The sequence below is a fragment of the Hakea prostrata genome, chromosome 9 (assembly GCF_041222555.1).
Source record: "Hakea prostrata isolate BN-2017 chromosome 9, UWA_Hpros_2, whole genome shotgun sequence".
NCBI lineage: Eukaryota > Viridiplantae > Streptophyta > Magnoliopsida > Proteales > Proteaceae > Hakea > Hakea prostrata.
Window position 1 is genome coordinate 18,054,268 of NC_142608.1, and position 10,136 is coordinate 18,064,403.

Here is a 10,136-nt window from a genome sequence, read left to right on the forward strand (position 1 = left end):
CTCTGGATATGCTTTCTTGCTGAATGGCGGGGCCATTTCGTGGTGTAGCAAGAAGCGAGGCTTGTATATCCCTCTCGACCATGGAAGCAGCAGAGTATGTGGCATGCTCAGCTGCGGTTCAAGAGGCTGTTTGGTTGAGGAGATTCCTTCGACATACTGGGATTGTGATGACATCCAAAGAGGCTGCCCTTGTCTATTTTGATAGTACGGCAGCTCTTAGCTATGTCAAGGACCCCAAGTATCATGGGAAGACCAAACATATACAATTGAGATATCACTTTGTTAGAGACATTACATCAAGGAAGAAAGTTGTACTTAAGCACATATCTACTAGTCAGATGGTAGCTGACCCTCTTACCAAACCTATAGCCAAGGATGTTTTTATTTTTCATGTAAAATCCTTGGGCTTGCGTAGATTGTGACTTAATTTTGTACTGAGACTTTCTTATTAATGAGTAATATGAGTTCATTCCAGCATTTATTCTTATTCACTTTCTGTGTGATTGTGTTTCTTCTAGCATAAAACAAGACATGTCAATAGGCAAGAGAATGGCTCACTCACACGAGCATTCGCCTTTGGCGCCTTGGAGGCGAGCAGAGATGAGACGGATTGTGAATGACTTTGTGTAGGTCAATTCATAATCATGATGTCGCCTTGATTTGGAATCAAGATGAGTTTCTCTATTGTGAAGAGAATCGACATGAATGTTCCCACTATTCATGTTGCCTATAAGAGCAAGGTGCGAGTACTTTATGTGGCGCTAGGGTGGCAACAATAAAGAAACTCGGGTTAGGTGCAAGAGGTTGCGACTAGACTAAGACCTGTATGGTGTTGAGATGGACATACGTTCTATTGTATATAGAATGCTCCACCATAGCACATATATCATACTATGTGTGCTTAGCGATCATTGGAAATAAGATGATGGATCCCTGCTCCTCTCATTGTGTGAGTCCTGGACCTTATGGTCCATTAGTGTTCTTAGTGACTTTCGACGACATCATGAAACGAAGGGTTGATGTGGCTACTTTGGGGTGTTACCTATGGTCATGATTGATTCGACCTAAAGGGGCACTACCGGGGAAAGGAGTCAATCCTAAGTGTAGTGATGGTCTCAGGAGCGAAAGGAAAGGTTTGATTCAACTGCACCCTAAAAAGTGTTTGCTGGCGCCAACTGTATGTGTTACAGTAGTGAACATTTTAAGGACAAGAAGGTGATCTCTTAGAGGGATCGAGATACCTTTAGTCTGGTGAGTTTGAATAAACCTAGGACATTGTGTTATACTAATGCTTATTTGATTTGTTTCTATGAGTGATGTGCCATTCTGGCCTTCTGGGAAGGTTTCTAGTTTGGGGCTCACGCGTGCAGGTATATCACCGGTCGCACAACCCATTTTGCCAGGTATGACTTGTGGATATTAGTGTCTCGGGACACGGGTGGTCTATGTATCTGGGATACATAATGAAGAGATCAATATATATGTATATCTGGGATATGCATGTGTGTTTGGGACACAAGAAGTCTATGTATCTGGGATACATAGCAGTGAGATTGAATGTGTATATCTGGGATATACAAGTGTGTCTGGGACATATTGAAAGATTAACACTTGCCCTTGTGCAAGTGGGAGCTGTTGGAATTTATTAATTTGATTAATAAATTAAATGCCCAAGGGCAATATTGGAAACTCACTATTAGGGCGGTTACAAAATAGGGTTATATATTTTGGTAACCACCGCATTAGTGAGTAAGTAACTGAGTGATTCATTCGCACGAGCGAATCTCTGAGAAACGGCGGCTCCATCTCTCTCTCCCTCTCTCTTAGAATTGCAGGCTTAGAAATTCTTCTTTCCTGGTATTTGATCTTCATTCCATTAATCCACGGCATTTGGGTTGTGGATATTATTCTCTTTCCCTGTGATTGTGGAATCTCGCCGGTAATCTTTGGTGGTGGAACGAGAACGTGGATCTAGACTTCCGCTGCGAATACTTCAAGTAAGGGAAAGCGAATCCAGGTAAGGAATCTTTCCCCCATCAATTAATTGAATTGAATTACTTTTGATGTATTACCTACAAATAATAATGACTTTGACCGTGAACCCTTTGCCGTAGCTTACAGTCCACCGATCGGGGGAACGGATATTAAAGAAAAAAAACAATGCAAAAAATAAATAACATGAAGTAAATAACAAAGCAATAAACAAAACAATAAAAGGAAAAGGAAGCCTTAACCAAAGAGAGACACGACTGTAGGCATCTCTGATCAAGGATCCAGGAGAAGGGAGAACAATAATAAATGCTGAAAGTAAATTGCAGAAAATAAATAACAGAAAGTAAATTGCAGAAAGTAAAATGGAAACCTTAACTAAAGAGAGGCACGACTGTAGGCATCTCTGATTAAGGATCCAGGGGAAGGGAGAACAATAAATAAATGTTGAAAGTAAATCCTAAATTAAGAATATGGAGGGGTAGATAGAAGTGGGAATGGAGGGAGGAGAGAAGATTAATAAAGAAGGTTACTTACTTGCGAATTGAACAAACGATTCGAATCTCAACCAACCCTAACAACCAAATCTAGATCTAGAATGATCTAAATCTGAAATTGCTACACCCAGAGAAAAACGAATCTAAAAACTTGAACTTGAATTGCATTACATAAAAAAAATTAAACCTAAACATTCAATCTAGAAATTAAAATCTCACAAATGCAAGCAAAGAAAACTAAAGAAAGCCTAAATAAACTGAAGAGAGAAGAAAGAATGCTTATACTAGCTCTAGAATATGTTTTCCTTTGATGGAGTATGCTCTCATTTTATAGAGTTTACATGAGATATGAAACACGACTGAATTTGAATAAAACTCAGGGTTTCTATCTGACTCAGCTAATTAGGGTTTTGACGTACTAATCGCACCAACTTAGAGAGATCAGATGCATAATTCCACCGTTGGATTTGAGTTTTAAGTAGTCGTGAAGCTCTCCAAAAATCAGCACGATCGGACATTGGATGACTGTTCGATGAAGGGTTTGATCGAAACTGAACAAAGGCATTCAAAAACGGGATTTTTCCTCTTTTTCTTTCCAAATATAATTCTTTTCCTCTTTTTCTTTCTTTAATTAAATCCAAGATAGAAAATAATATATTGAGGTATGCAAGGATTCTTTTCCATTTGGACTCTCTCAATAATATCTCTGTAGATTTGATTTAAAATCTCATTCGTAGATCAAATTTGCCTTCTTTATCTCTTCAATATTTCGGAGTTGGCCCTTAATCACACATCTCTAGCCTATCATGCTCCAGATCAGGCCCATTTTCGCATTTGAGAATTTGAATGGACTTCTTGACGTGTAAAATAGCATGATTCAAGCAAAAAACTCCAAATATTTGCTTAAATTTTGAAAAGTCCTAAAATCTGCAAAAACAACATAAAACCCAAGGTAACTCCACTCCAAGTGTATAAAATGCATGCTTTATGCCCTAAGATTTCACACATAAATGTGCTCATCAGATTCCCCCACACTTAGACTAAGCTTGTCCTCAAGCAAAAATTAAAGAAAAATAGAAATGCAGGTAAGAAACTAGTGCAACAAAATAAATCCTAACTCACTTTCGTAGGAATCACGGTTACACTTAGCATGTGCAACAGGCCTTTAAACCACTAGGTTACCCCTAGAGGACAAGTTTTGTCTCGTGGATGTTTACAGTGAATGTACATCCAAAATTTCCAATTTTTAGCTCAAAATAAAACATTGCAAATTCCAACTCTAACAATTGGTAAGTACTCATACAGGATCAATAGCTATGACAATTAATTTTTCTCACCATTGATTTAAGATCCCCCACACTTGAACTTTATTACCCCATATTGATTCTTGAGACAAAGCATATATCTCAATCAAAGACTCACCTTATATCTTTTAAGTACACCTCTCCTTTAAGCAAAACCACTCATAAAGTAAGGGGACCAAGGACTAAGGTTTTGAAGTATTTTTGACCAAACAATTTTACCAAAGCATTGATGACACTTGTATTTATCTCTCTTTTTTCTTTTGAATAGTGAACTCTACTCCACTACGGTTGGCTTGAATGACATGGTGGAGCAAACACCAGAAACCCAAGTTACTTTGTAGCTTTGCTTTGCATATGCCCACATAGACAGTGATGCGAGAGTTCTTTTCAATAATCTCCTTCCTAAGAGTTTCGATCAAGTCACCTTGATTCCTGAATCGGAGTGCCCTGTCTAGTTCCAAGGAATTCAACTTTTACTTTCTACTCTTTTTTTTTCTTCTTTTCATTTGTCATGCCATACACGAAATTGATCTCAACTTCCAGCCAAAGAAACAAGGATCCACAAAACTCATAGATGGTCCAACGCCTTAAGTTAAGGACCTTTGATTTTTCTAAGGAAATTCTCATCTCAACATATATACAAGTTACATTCCTCTCAACAGGGTTTTTATGTGTTTATGATGGGTACCAAAATCACTCTCATTTCACACATCATAGCAATTGAAAGAGTATCTATACTAACCAAAAATCAAAGTTAAAATCTACAAAGAAGCTATACCCCCCCCCCCCCCACCACACTTAAGTAATGCAATGTCCTCAATGCATGATGAAAAGAAGAATAAGGGCAAGGCAAAAGAGGGCATACCTTGGAGTTTCTCAATCACCAGTGTAAAAAGGCTCATAGAGATCAATGATCTCTACACTATCAACACTTGGCATTTCAAGGAAAGGCTTTAAATGTTGACCATTCACTTTGAAAATTTGGTTAGAATGAGGATCAACTATTTCCACACCACCATGGTTAAAAACATGGTGAATAATAAATGGACCTTCCCATCTAGTTCGCAATTTTCCTGGGAACAAATGTAGCCGAGTATTATACAACAAAACCTTATCGCCAATAGAAAATGATTTCCTAACAATATGCTTATCATGAAAGGTTTTAGTTTTAGCCTTGTAAATCTTTGAGTTTTCATAGGCTTCATTTCTAAGTTCCTCCAACTCAAATACTTGGATACGACGATGGATACCCACATCATCATGATCAAAATTCAACTTCTTGATTGCCCAGAAAGCCCGATGCTCTAATTCAACTGGGAGGTGACAAGCTTTACCATACACTAAACGGTATGGGGATTGACCCAAATTCGTCTTATATGCAGTTCTGTGGGCCCATAAATCATCAATCAAACGATTTGACCAATCCTTACAAGTGGGGTTAACTGTCTTTTCTAAAATCTGCTTAATTTGTCTATTGGAAACCTCTACCGACCACTCGTTTTGCGGATGAAATGCAGTAGCAAGCTTATGAGTGATTCCATACTTTTTCATCAAAGCCTTAAAAGGCCGATTACAGAAATGCTTGCCCCTGTCACTAATCAAAGCACGAGGAGTGCCAAAACGAGAGAAGATATTTTCCCTTAAAAACTTGACTACCACTTTGTGAGCATTTGCTTTGCAAGCGATGGCCTCTATCAATTTGTTCACGTAATTGACAGCCAACAGAATATATAAATTCCCGTAAGAATTAGGGAATGGTCCCATAAAATCAATACCCCAGACATAAAAAATTTCAACAATTAAAATTGGATTCAAGGGCATCATGTTCCTTTTGGTCACTCGACCAAGAGATTGACAAGCTTTGCAAGCTCTGCAAAAAGAAAATGAATCCTTAAATATTGTAGGCCAATAGAACCCACATTGAAGCACTTTTTCTATAGTTTTCCTAGGCCCAAAATGACCCCCACAGGCATGATCATGGCAAAATGAAAGAACAGACATTTGTTCATGCTCAGGTATGCAACGCCTAATGATTTGATTTGAACCTATTTTAAACAAGTATGGATCAACCCGAAAAAAATTTTTCACTTGTGAATGGAACCGATATTTATCTTGGGTGGACCAATAGGATGGGGTTTCATTGATCACAAGATAATTGACAATATCTGCATACCAAGGTATCATTTTTACGGATAACAATTGCTCATCTGGAAATGTTTCTAGAATTGGACTCTCTTCCTTTCTAGAATTAGAAAGGCGGGATAGATGGTCTACAACTGAATTTTGTCCCTAATTTCTAAGTCAAACTCTTGTAGTAGCAAGACTCAACGAATGAGTCGGGATTTTGCATCCTTCTTTTGTAGCAAATATTTGATAGCTGAATGATCAGTGTAAACAATTACATGACTACCTATCAAATATGAGCGGAACTTCTCTAATGCAAACACAACAGCCAAAAATTCTTTTTCACTTGTCGTATAGTTAAGTTGTGCATCATTGAGGGTTCGACTTGCATAAGAAATCACAGTGGGCATCTTATTTAACCTTTGACCTAGAATTGCCCCTAAAGCATAATCAGAAGCATCACACATTAACTCAAAGGGTTCTAACCAATTTGGTGCTTGTATTATAGGAGCGGTGGAGAGCTTCTCTTTCAATAGTTCAAAACATAGTAAGCACTCAGAGGTAAAATGAAAGGGGACATCTTTAGCAAGTAATGAAGTTAAAGGTCTAGCTATCTTGCTAAAGTCCTTTATAAAGCGGCGGTAAAAACCAGCATGACCTAGAAATGATCTAACATCCTTGACACTTTTAGGTGATGGTAAATTAGAGATAAGATCAACCTTAGCCTTATCAACCATAATTCCTTCCTTAGAAACAATATGACCTAAGACTATACCACTCTTCACCATGAAGTGACATTTCTCCCAATTAAGAACAAATTTTTTGGCTCTACTACGTTCAAGAACTAAGCGGAGATGGTGAATGCAATCAGAAAAGGTAGACCCATGAACAGAGAAATCATCCATAAACACTTCCAAATAATCCTCTACCATATCTGAGAATATGCTCATCATGCACCGTTGGAATGTGGCAGGAGCATTGCATAACCCAAAGGGCATTCGTCGATAGGCATATGTTCCATATGGGCATGTGAATGTGGTTTTGTCTTGGTCTTCGGGTGCTATAGGGATTTGATTATAGCTAGAATAACCATCAAGGAAACAATAATAAGCATGGCCGGCTAGACGTACATTTGATCAATGAAAGGCAAAGGAAAATGATCCTTATGAGTGGTTGCATTAAGCTTCCGGTAATCAATACAAACACGCCAACCAGTTTGAATATGAGTTGGGATGAGCTCATTGGTAGTAGATGTAACTACTGTGACTTCGGACTTCTTAGGAACAACTTGGACTGGGCTTACCCACTGGCTATCTGATATGGGATAGATAATCCCATTATCCATGCATTTCAACACTTCTTTGTGAATGGCTTCTTTCATCACAGGATTAGCCCTTCTTTGGGGCTCCCTAGAGGGTTTGGATCCATTAATCAAATTTATATGATGTTGAACTATGGAGGGACTAATTCCTTTAATGTCGGTCATTTGCCAACCTATGGCTTCTTGATTGTCTTTAAGCAAACTAAGAAGCTCACCCTCTTGGTCTTTGGTAAGATCAGAGGCAATGATTACATGAAGAGTTTCATTGGGGCCTAGAAAAGCGTACCGAAGAGTCGAAGGCAAAGGTTTCAATTCTAGTTGGGGGGCCTCAACCACAAATGGGACAGGAAGATTTCTAGACAACTTACCAAGTGGTTCATTAAATTGTTGCAAGCTCATCATATCAGAAAAAAAAAATCACTCCCTATATCCTCTAGTTCTTCCAAACAAGTGTAAAAATCATCCTCAAAACCTTTTTCAATGGAGAAATCAATATCATCATAAATGCTTTGCAACATACTAATATTCTCAAAAAAGTTTGGTTGTTTCCCCAACCTAAAGACATTGAACTCAATGGATGTATTCCCAAATGATAACTTCAAAAGACCATTTCGACAATTAATAAGAGCATTGCTTGTAGCTAAAAATGGTCTCCCTAATATCACAGGAATTTGGTCCTTAAGATTTGTAACTGGATGTGTGTCTAAGACAATAAAATCAACAGGAAAAACAAATTCTCCTACTTGAATTAACACATCTTCAATTATTCCATTGGGTATTTTGACAGATCTATCAGCTAACTGAAGAGTAACCGAGGTTGGTTTGAGTTCCCCAAGACCCAATTGTTTATAAATAGTATATGGCAATAAATTAACACTAGCACCCAAGTCTAGTAAAGCATGTTCTATTTTTTTTTATCACCAATAACACATGGAATTGTTGGACTTCCTGGATCTCTATACTTAATTGGGACTTGTTCTGAAAGGATTGAACTCACATTTTCTGTTAGAAATGCCTTCTTTGGGACATTCGTGGTTCTCTTTTGAGTACACAAGTCTTTAAGAACCTTAGCATAAGAAGGGACTTGAGAAATAACATCTAAAAGTGGAATGTTGACACTCACATTTTTGAAAACTTCTAAAATTTTGTCAACATTTTCATTCTTTTTGGTACTTGCTAATCGGCTAGGAAAAAGGGCCTTATGTACATAAGATCTCTCATTTGAAGTTTGTTCTTTTCTCAGGGTTTCAGATAATGATTCATCAGACTTAGGTACCTCTAAAGCAATTGGTTCCTCCTCAACTTTTAAGGGTTCTTCAGACAAACCCTCATTAGGAGATACTTGAACATTCTCCGCATCACGATGGTTACTAATTTTGCTCTGGTCAGTAATAGGAGATTCACCTGTTAAATACCCTTTTCCACTTCTCAATGCATACACAGAAGTAATTGGCTCTAAAGAATAAGAAGTGGTTTCAACTTGGTTGACTTGATTTGGTGGCCTTTGTTAAATCTGAGTCCTAGAATTTAACTCAGGCTGGCTAGGCATTTTACCTTTTTCTTGCTCAGACAAAGCACTTGCAAGAGTGGAAATTTGTTTTTCCATATTATGCATAGAAGTCATGAAGGTGCTGGAAAGTACTTCCATATTCTTCTCTAAGGTAGAAAGATGAGAAAACTCTGGATTATTACCTCTATTGAAACCGGGTGGTGATTGATTTTGTGCAATATGAGGCATATGATGCACAATAGGTGGATTGGCAAGCCTAGCTAAATTGGCATTCTGAAAATTAGAGGCTTGAGGGAACTGGACATTTGGATTATGAGAAAATTGGGCACTTTGTTTTTGAGGGGCACCAAACTGATTTTGTGTGGAATAATTGCTTAATCCATTTTTGTTTTGCCCTTGAGACCATGAAAAGTTAGGATGCTTCTTCCACCAAGGATTGTACGTGTTATTGTACGGGTTTGGAAACATCGCACTGACATTTTCATGTTGGCCTCCAGAATAGCTAGGGCATTCCTCAATTACATGTGTAGGAGACTGACACCATGCACACATAGCAATAGCTTTGTCAATAAAATGTGCTTGACTTTGTTGTGGTGGTGGTGGTGCAGCTTTAACTACCAAAGTCTCTAATTTTTTCAAAAGATTATTTATTTGTGCTTCCTTATGAACTTGACTATCAACAAAATATCCCCTACTAGTCCTTTCAGATTCTTGGGTTGACTCCCATTCTCTAGTTTTATCTGCTAGGTCTAAAAGAAATTCCCAAGCTTCGGAATCATTAGTGAATAATGTAAATCCTGTGGGGCACATAGATTCCAAAAGTTGCTTTGTTTGATAATCGATACCCTCATAAATTATTTGGCATAAATGCTTTAATTCTATACCATGGTGAGGGCATTCTTGGAGAAGGCTTTGGAACCTCTCCATTACCTTAGCAAATGACTCATTGGGTTTCTGACGAAATTGAAGAAAATCATTTCTTATTTTGTTCGTCTTAAAGAAATGAAAGAATTTCTTCAAAAATAGGATAGTAAATTGTTCCCATGTGATAATACTATCCCTAGGTAAGCTATAAAGCCACTTTTTGGTTGATCCTTTAATGCAAATGTAATGAACCGTAGTCTTACGGCATCATCAGTGAGTTGTTCTACCTTCATTAGGACACAAACCTCCTAAAACTTCCTAAGGAACAAATATGCATCTTGATCAAATAACCCATGAAATTGGGGTAACATAGATAAATAATGAGATTTAAGCTCAAAATTATTACCCCTTACATCAGGTAAACGTATACAAGAGGGTTGTGCAGATCGGGTTGGATAAAATCTATCCCTAAGACTCTTAGGTGGAGGTGGTGGAGGTAGACCTTCCATGGTCAAGTTAGACACTCG

At 37.9% G+C, this 10,136-nt stretch overlaps 1 non-coding gene across 1 annotated transcript; it reads left to right on the plus strand.

Annotated features, from left to right (window-relative positions):
• The first annotated feature begins 9,625 nt into the window (after positions 1-9,625).
• On the plus strand, positions 9,626-9,732 carry LOC149004901 (small nucleolar RNA R71). The gene has a single exon (XR_016170014.1). It is a non-coding gene; the product is annotated as a small nucleolar RNA R71 (small nucleolar RNA).
• The last annotated feature ends 404 nt before the right edge of the window (positions 9,733-10,136 follow it).